Source organism: Urocitellus parryii, unplaced genomic scaffold, assembly GCF_045843805.1.
Source record: "Urocitellus parryii isolate mUroPar1 unplaced genomic scaffold, mUroPar1.hap1 Scaffold_67, whole genome shotgun sequence".
Taxonomy (NCBI): Eukaryota; Metazoa; Chordata; class Mammalia; order Rodentia; family Sciuridae; genus Urocitellus; species Urocitellus parryii.
In genome coordinates, this window is record NW_027554122.1 from 247,204 (window position 1) to 257,206 (window position 10,003).

Consider the following 10,003-nt stretch of genomic DNA (forward strand, 5'->3'; position numbering starts at 1 on the left):
AGACCCACTATCTCAGAACCTCTGAGCTGGAGTCCAGGAAGGTGTATTTTTAGCCATTTCTATCAGTGATTCTTACATATGGGGAAGTTTTAGAACCACTCTGACTGACAACAGCACAAAATGATTATTTTAAAATATTTGCTTTTAAAAAAATAATATTTAGGAAATGAATTTTCCCCTAAAAAGCCAAGAGTCCTTGAGACTTTTTATTTATTTATTTATTTATTTATTTATTTTGCTTTTATTATTTTTCCCTCCAATAAGACTTTGGATAAGTTAGAATGCAAAGCACTCAGGTTGGGAGGAAGGGGTCTGACAGATTAACTAATAGTCTAGACCCTAAATTTTATGAAAATGGAATCTGTGCCTCAGGGAGGGGTAGAATCAGGCCCAAGGACACACAACTAAGTGACAGCAGAGGCTGCATCACACTGGTGCCTTCTGGGTCTGGGTACTCATGGCAAGGACCCGTTTTTGCATATCTGTACTGTAGCCTTTAGAAAAGGAAGCAAGAGAGGCATCATGGGATCAGCCAATCCACAGCCCAGTCTCCAGCCTGTCTCAGTGGTGCCCAAGCTTATGTCCTCTAAGAGGCTACTGTGGGTGTGCTTTCTGCGCACCGTCAAGCCTTCACTGCCCTCTGGGACTAATGACACACAGTTCTATCACTGCTCCTTAGTCCCACTTCCTCCCCTGCTTCTCCCTAGCCTTCCTCTGGGGATGGTTCCCATAAGTGCATATTCCAAACCAGAAATCACAAGGACCTGAGATGCAAATACAGGAACATGGCCTGAGTCCCTTGACCACGCAGCAACAGGCCTGAGATACAACCAGGGCCCCCGCTTCATGGGCTGCAGAGTGTCTCCCTTCTGCACCCTCCTGCCCCCACCGTGTACACTTACTGCTCTACCTGTCCCCCGTCCACCGCTGGGTGACCTCAAGCAAGGATGGATGGATGGGCTCCCTTACAAGCACCAAAGAGTCGGTATTTCCAGCAGCACTTATCAGTGTCTTCTTGGCATCCAGACCTTGGCTGGATCGATAGAGGAGCCCCTCTCCATGCCACTAATGAGCACAGGGCAGGCACTAGCCGGGGCTGCAAGGCTGATAATCAGTAGGCAAAGGATTTATAGTGACTTTGGACTCACCCTGCCTTAGCCAGCCCGATTGCTCTTCATTAAAGACCCAGGCTGTCCAGGACGACCTTGGTGGATTGTATACGCTAAGAGAAAAGTGAGACTGGAAGAATCACAAGCTACCTGGGCTGTCCCAGCTCAGGCAAGGAAGAAGGGTGAAAGAATGGGCCCCTTGCACATTCTGCCCCTCGTCCAGACCTGGGAAGAGGGGTCCAACTCTCCTATATAAGCCCAAACAAAATTTTAGTCATTTTTGGAACATTTGTGATATTGGCAAGCTTCTCCTCACTTGGGCATCAATCAAGTCACCAGTAGGGTTGAAGGTATTCCCAAGTCAACAAAGGGCTAAGAGAGACTATGGTGAGAAGGTTCCATTTTCTACTCTTGCTTGGTTCTTCTGGCTTTTCTATTTATAATTCCCATCCCAGACCTAAGGATTAAGCTAGATGACCTCCTAACATCCCAACAGAGTTCAAACCCTGTGCAAATTTTGACAAGAGTTAGATGTTCCACCACAGGCAGCTGGTTCTAACAACCCAAGCCTAATGTAATAAATGTGACCCTCTTAGGTAGTCACATAAATGTCTATAACTTTGGTGTTTGGAAATGAAGTTTCAGATAAATACCAGATGAGAAGCCGTAGAAACACTTCTCCTATGCCTGGTCCTGGGTGAGTACTCAGTAAGTGTGAGGTATTCACACCTTCTCCCAGCTGCAGACCCAGAGCCCCAGCTACATCCAGGGTGTCCCCAGCTACAACCAGTCACTTAAGTGACTCCAAGCTCCCCTCCAATGACACACCAAGAACTGAGCTCACTGTCTCACCTGAAACCAGCTTTCCTTTTCTGTGTGATGGGCAAGGCAGGGGGTAAGCAGGGGTTGAATCCGGGGGTGCTCTACATCTCCAGCCCTTTTTATAATTTTATTTTGAGACAGGGTCTCACTTAATCTTATAATTCCAATCCTCCTGCCTCAGCCTCCCGAGTTGCTGGGATTACAGGTGTGTGCCACCGTGCCTGAGTGAAGACAACTTTCCTTCTAAGAGCACATGGCTCCCCCATCATCCCACACTGAAAGCCAGGACCTAGAAACCCATAAGTGTCTGTCTCCCTCATCCCCTATAGAGTATTATCAATTCTGTCTCCAAATGGCTCCAAATGGTCCTAAGCCCATTTTCTTCTTTCCACTGATGTGCCCTTATGACAGGCTAAAGCTGCTCATCAGTCTTCCTGTCTTCAGACCTACCCGCCGCCCATCCTCCTCACTGTCACTATTCTGATCTTCTGAAAACTCAGGTCTGAGCATGTTGGTCCAAAACCTTTGATGACTTCTCATTAAATTCAAGCTTCTTAGCATGCACGTGAGGGACCATGCAGTCAAATCCCCCATGCCCACCTAGATTACACCCTTTTAAATACATCCCCACACACAGCCCATGCACCAGTCACACCACGTTTGTAATAATAGTGACAGTTGCATGGAAGGCAGGAAGGGCTTTGTGCTCTTTACAACAAATGTCCTATTCCATTTTAACAAACAACCCAACAAATAGTGTCTGCCACCCCAGTGGGGAAATTGAAGCTTAGAGGGACTAAGCAGCTTTTCCAGGGGTGCACAGCTATAATGACAGTACCAGAGGTCAACTCCGACCCCCACACTTTGCTTAAGTTGCTTTCCATTCTGGCGAACATTCCTTGCCTCCTCCATCCTGCTTACCCTGCAGCCCACTTAAGAAGCTAGCCCACTGTGACTCCTCCCTGGGGACTGTGTTTACCTTGCTTTTGCCTTTGATCCCAGCTCGTTGTGCTTATATCTGCTTTTTCCAGGTTCTAAGCCCTGATCAGCAGAAAGCATAGCTATCTCTCTTCTGCACCCTGTACCCAGGCCAGGGTCTCAGAGTTGGCCCCCACTCCTGCCTGAGGCCACTAGAGCATGCCTAGGGTTGGCACAATCCCTGGCATCCCTTAGACCATCCATAAAAATCAGATTTATTAATTATATGTCAATCAGTGGGCTAGTGCATTCCCATCACTACCAATCCTGTGCCCCTGTGTTACAACAGGGCATTCTGGAAATCTAAAGCTCACTTCCCTACATCAAGAGCTGGCCCAGTGCTGAGCAGCAGAAAAAAGCAGAAGTCAAGACTTGGGCTAACAGGAAGGATCTGAGCCATCCTGCCGTGTCCCTCCCTGCCCCACCTAGCAGCATTCTGATATCCTCAGGGCTGCTGAGCTGGCTCTTTCTTTTACCCTTCCTTCCATTTGCTTGCTCCTCTGGACAAGGATGGTTTTCTTTAAGCTCATAAGAGGCAATTTGCTTCATGCTCAGGCTGGGAGAAAGCTGGTGATAAATATCCCCAGTACGAGTACTCGTAAGCCTTCCCCAATTGGTCACTAATAAGAGAGCAGACAGTGATATCTTAGTCCTTTCTGCTTGGCTGATCTGCCTCTGCAGGAGACAGAGGCCAGCTGGGACAGGCTACGGTGGAGCCACAGAGGCCCCCACACTCAGATCTCTCACCTGCACCACTGGATAGGAAGAAGTAGATGTCTGATTGGTCCTATTTCTGATTTGCAAAGACTCCATTCTCAGCTGGATCCAGGACCCCTCATGACAGGTGCTGCTCTAGTCCCAGTTTTAACATTCCCAGGCTCAGAAGAAACTCATGGATTATTATGCAAGAACAACCCTTCACTAGGCTCATTCCACCTGCCAGGATCATTTACACACAAAGCCTATCAACCTCACAGCAGATTTGCCAAGTAGGTGTGCCATCCTTATTTTGCAGATGAGGAAACTTAAGGCTTAGAGAGGGTGAAGAGCTTTCCCCAGTTCACACTGATAGTGACAGGGTCAGAGTTTCTTCCCAGGCAAGACTGACCCTGTGTTTTTTCCTACTCTCCAGGACTCAAGACCCTGGCAGGTGACCCATTGGTCAGGTACTCCAAGTGGGCAGCAAAGGGTGGGTATTCATCACTCATACTTCTACCTGCACCACAGTGACATTACTCCTCCATCCCCTTCCCCATATCATAATTCCTCCTCCTCAGAGCTTCTCTGCCACCCCCTTCCCAAATTTCCACACTTGAAGTAAGCCCCTCTTAAACACCAAAATATCTTGATATGATATCTTCATCAAACTGATCATTTGATCCCTTTTAGTCCAGTGACCTGGGATCAAGTGTGACCATCCAAAGACTCTAAGTTTCACTGGATGTCCTGAGAGTTGAGACCAGAGTAGCAGGATTTCAGCTGGGCTGCCCCAGCTCACAGCCAGGAGGGTGGGCATGCACATGTGTTTGCAAAAGACAGGCTCCTTAGAAGCAAAGGCACACATCCTGTGACTCAGACATTCTGTCCACGTCTAACTAAGGACATCGTTCATCTCCCCTCAACCTGCTTCTGAGATAAAGTCCAGGCCTAAGTGGCTAGTCTGAGAAGGGGTAGAGTGGATACACCCTTGCACCAGCCCCCACGGCCTCCCAGCTGACCTCCAAGCATGGATCAAAAGAGGGAGATTGTAATGAAACAGAGGGGCATGCAGCACCCCTCCTCCCCCATAAGACTCAGTGCAGAGCATGTTCCAAGGCTCTAGCTCCTCTGTCACACAAACCACCCCATGTTTTTACATTCATCTGTGCTGAGCTTGCCCTACCACTGTGCAGCCATAATACAAAGACGTTTGCCTATGGAGTGACAACAGACTTGGAACACTGGAGGACCAGAACACACCCTCAGAAGCCTGGGGACTGACAGTTGTGGGTGGCAGGGATGAGTGAGTACCAGGGCTCTAGGAGTCCAGATCGAGAAGACCCCAATCACCACGGACTTAGTGATGCTGGCTGTTTTCCTACATGCTCTGCAGACACAGAGACCATAGCACCATGAACTCTAGGGTCTTAAAGACCACGCAGACCACTGTCCCCTCAGAGCTCCCAGATGGCCCTCATGGCACAGTGAGGCCTAGCCTGTGCAGAGAGAGAGGGTTTCAGGGAGGTAGAAAGGTTCAATAGAGCTGGGAGTGAGGCCAGGAGAAGAAGAGGAAGTGGGGAGGGAAGGGCCAAGATCCACAAAGGCTTGGGCACAGTCACCTTGCTTCCTCAGCTAGCATTTCTGCTCCAGAAAAAAAAAAAAATTCTCCCAGAAATTCTAAACCAGAGGCTTTCCTACATTCTATAAGAAAAAGTCTGGCTGGGAAAGGGGTGGAGCCCAGAAGCCCGTTCCATCAGTCTCTCAAACACACCTGGGTGCGCAGGCACCATGGCAGCCGGGCCCCAGTGTGGGCTAGGAATCCATCACTCTGCATGAGCCGGCCTTCGTAACCTCAGCCTCCCATGTCCACACAGCTCCTCCCTCCCCAGGAAATAATTGGGGATCTCAGGGGCTGGGGGAAGAGGTATGTGAGCTCTTCATGAAGTCTTCAGCTTTTTAAGTGTTCTGCTGCAAGACATCGGAGACCGCCGGACCCAGAGTGGTGGTTTTTCCATGCTGTCTTGAGCTGTCAGTCCCCCAAAGAGGCCAGGGAGGGGGTGCAGTCTAGGCCAGAAGCTTGGGGGCTGATGGAGATGAAGGAGGCAGTGAGGAGGGAGATCTACGGGGACATGGAGAAAAGCATCTGGAGGAGTCCTGAGAAGGGAGAAGCTGTGATGTCCTGCTTCTGCTCTGCCCTGAGCAGAGGACAGAGGGCTGGGGAACATCTGCAGGACGAGGGGGACGGGGGTGAGGGAGGCAGGCAACAAGCTGAGCTGAGAGAGAGGCAGCAAGGACACCGACAGCCTGCCCCCAACCCCGCCCCAAGACCAGAGCCCCCTGAGGACCACCTGATGCCCAGCTCCCCGTCCCTCTCCCTGGGCCAGTCTGCACCTGTCTCTTCCAACACCACCTGTCGCCACTGCTGCCCCACTTCCTCCCACTGGCTACTCACTAGCACCCACTGCCACTAGCACCCACCAACTCAGCACCTCTGCATGGGTGCACATGTGGCCCCATAAGATGCTCCCGATTGAGCGCACCCTCCTTTTAAGCCTTCTTAGTCACGCCTGTTAGCCCGGCCACCTCCTCCTGCTCCTGGTTCCTGCCAACCTGGGTTAGAAAGAACTGCACAGGAGGGCCCCTCAGACTTAGATTCCAAACTCTCCACCCCTCCACCTCTCCTCTCAAGCCCAGCAGCCCTCACCTCCTTACCATGGTGTTAGAAAAGTCCAGGGGGGAGGCCTAGGGTTGTGGCTCAGTGGTAGAGTGCTCGCCTAGCATGCACGAGGCACTGGGTTCGATCCTCAGCGCCACATAAATGTAAAATAAAGATATTGTGTCCATCTAAAACTTAAAGAATAAATATTTAAAAAAAGAAAATAGAAAAGTCCAGGGGGCTCCTTGGTAAAGGGCTCCCTCGGCCTGCCCAGGCCACAGCAGCCTGAGCATGCAGGGGATGCACACAGGGTGAGGCAGTCACCTCGGGGTTCTGACATGGCTTCATCTCAGAGTCCCTGGGTCCCCTGTTTGGCAGGACCACTCCCTTGCAGGAACAGGACCCCTCCTTGCAGTGAGCAGAACATTTTTCTGCAGAGACTGAATCCACCAAATGTGGAAGAGTTCAAGAGCGTTCCCATCCAGGCCCCTCCACCACCCTGCACAGGACACACTCACACAGCCTCTCTCGACAAATGGAAGCCAACGCAACACTGGCCAGACCAGGAACCAAGCTGGCCCTCCATGGCCCAGGGGATACCCCCAACTCTGCCAAGGCTAGCAGCCCTCTAGCAGCTACGTGGGCCTGTTGCCCACCCCTCCCCTCCCACCAACAAAGCTTGGCTCACAGCTGCCCTCATGCCTCAACATTTGTGCTTGTCCACCCCAAATGCCAGCCTTGAGAGCCACCTGAAAACACCTGAGAACCAAACCGTGGTCTGCCTGCAAACAGGAGCAGCTGTTTGCCTAAGTGAAACATCAGCTCCTCAAAGAGCCATTGACACTAATTGAAAGTCCACCTCGCCCTCCCCTCTAGTGTCAAAAGGGATTCATCTATTGTCCTGGGTCACGCCTCCCACCCACACCCACTCTCCCATGGAAGTCAGCAGCCCTGGCCTGATGTTCAAGACAGAGGTCAGCTTTCTGAGAAGAAGAAGAGCATTCCTGATGAAAAAGGGCCATTTCCACTGAGCACTATTGTGAGCCAGGCCCTGAGCCCAATGGCCCAGATGTGTACTCTTTCTTAATCTCCAGAGTGACTTTCTGATGGCGGGTGGTATTGTCCCCATTATGGATAGGAAAACTGAGGCTTATCAAATCAGTGGACATTCCAGGTTTCAACCCCAGATCATTCTGGAATCCCTGGCCCCACTCATTACCATGACACTCCTCGTCCATCCCAAAAGGCTGCCCAGTCCACAGGGTGAAGGGAGAGAAGGATTCTTTGGGCTGATGTGGTTGTGAGGGACGGGGTGATCAGAGCACCCAGAGGCCCACATTCACACTCTCATGTGAAGCTTCCCTGGCTAGGCGGTCAGCTCTCACCCACCCAGAGAATCATGCCCATAGGACATTATGCCCAGGGAAGTCAGTCCACATCCTCCTCTAGCACTGGCCTAGGGCTTAAGGCGGTTCTGTGAGTTCCTGGAGTCTGGGACTGCATAGTAAAGTGTATAAGATCCAAATAAGGACCTTAGGACATGGCTCTGAAACAAGACTTCTGGGGCCGATGTCCTTTCTAAGAACAAATTGTGTGAATTTGCCATTCTGCCAGAACGTGGGCCCCAGACAACCTCATCTTCACATGAGTCTAATTCAGTACCCACATCAGAGGACTCGAGAGAATTCAATAAAATAATCATGAAAAGCTCTTATTATGTGCTTGACCTTCAATAAAAGTTAGCTATTATAAATTTTATAACAATGGAAATATGACTTATAATATTTCCTGACTTATGAGGGGATTGTGTCTCAATAAACCCTTCATAAGTTAAAAATATCACAAGTTGAAAATGCACGTAATAGACCTAACACAACAACAATCATATCCTGCATCGAGGAAGGCTGCAGAGAGTGGTCCCTCCCTCAACTCACACTCGGGTGAGTGACAGGAGGCTGTTGCTGGCTGCTCTGCCTACATCGCAAGAGACAGCAGTGCCCTGTATTGCTCGCCTAGGAAAAGATCAAATCCAAAATTTGCTGTGTACTTTCACTTCCACACCCTCATGAAGTTATAACTTGTGAACTGTCTGTATATAATTATAGAATATGTATATTATTTATAGAATTATGTTTTATGATCATTATATAAGTAGTAGTTATTTGTACAATAATAAGTAACACCCATTACACATCCTTTCTTTTATACTTCCTGGTGGTGACCAGTTCTATAATTCACCCTCAACCCCAGCTCGGTCTTATTGACCCCCAGCTGGGAGGCAGACCACATAAGAACCAGGAAAACGTCTTCACTCCAGAGATCCTCCACCTCCCTTAGATGGTCTGGGAGGCTGCCTGGTTGGTGGGGTGAATACTAGCTTGAGAATCAAAATCCAGGTTTTGTGTCATTAATTCAATATCCAGTGGGTATGGATATGGGATAGTGGATAGTTTGGGATAGTGGATATGGACTCTTGGGTTTGAGTTACACCCAGGTTACTCATGTGACCTTGGGCAGGTCCTTCATTTCCATAAGCCTCATGTGTCAATCAGTTTTTCATCACTATGACAACTAGCTGAGATGATCAATTTACAAAAAGAAAAGTTTTATAAAAAGAAGATATTTTGGCACACAAATTCATATTATTTAATTTATTTTGGCACACAATTTGGGGAGGTTCCAGGGCATGATCCAGCAGATCCAGTACTTTTAGGCTGCTGGAGGGGCACTGGAAGGCAATGGCAGAGCACATATGGCAGAGCAAAGCCGCTCACCCACTAGCTGTGAAACCAAGACATAGGAAGGGATCAGGGTCCCACAATTCCTTTCAAGGATGCACCGTCAATGACCTAAAAACCTTCTCCCAGTCCTACCTCTTAAAATTCCCACTACCACCCAACACCTGGGCCTTTAACACCTAGGCTTTTGGGAAACACTTAAGGTCCAAACTCCAGAGCTCAGTTCATCTGTAAAATGTGGGTGACAATGGCCATCACACTTTGCAGGTGCAGTCTGTGCATGCAAACCCTGGACCTGGCCACCAGTGGGTCACACATAAATAACTCAGTGGTTTTTTATTTTTGTTTTTGTTTTTGCTGTAAAGCCTGACTCCTTGAGACTCTGGCCCTTCCCCTTTATCTTTCACTTTTCTCATTCTGTGTGGTGTGCTCAGCACAGTAACTGCTTGGTCAGTAGTTGATAATGCAAAACCAATTTTCCCACAGTGATGACTGATCTCAGCTACAAACTAGGATCGGTAAGCCACAAGCACACAGGCATGTTCAACAGATAGGCATGCCATGTTCTCACTCAGAGCCAGGCTCTGGGGACAGAGGTGGAAAGATAGCTGTGACCTCTGCCCTCAAGTGAAAAACACTGTTCCTTCATTTTGTTTCTTCAGCATCAGATATAGTAGGTGCTCAACAAACGTATGGAGAAATTGAAGGAGATGAAGGGGAGGGGAAAGGGGGAAGTGGGAAGGAAGGGAGAAAAGAGACAGCGATCCCTCTGGGTAACAGCAGTTTCCTGGGAACAGAACAGGGTCTTGGATGATGGGCAGGGCTGCTTAGGAAGGGTCAGGTGAGGAGGAGGTACATCCCAGGATGATGGAACAGAAAGGACATGAGCAGGTCGCATAAGTGAGCAACCGCATAGGGTGCTGTGGACCACACAGAGGGAAGGGGAGTCAGTCTGTGGAGAAGCATGTGACCCAGGACAGAAGGTGACATGTTGTTCCGCA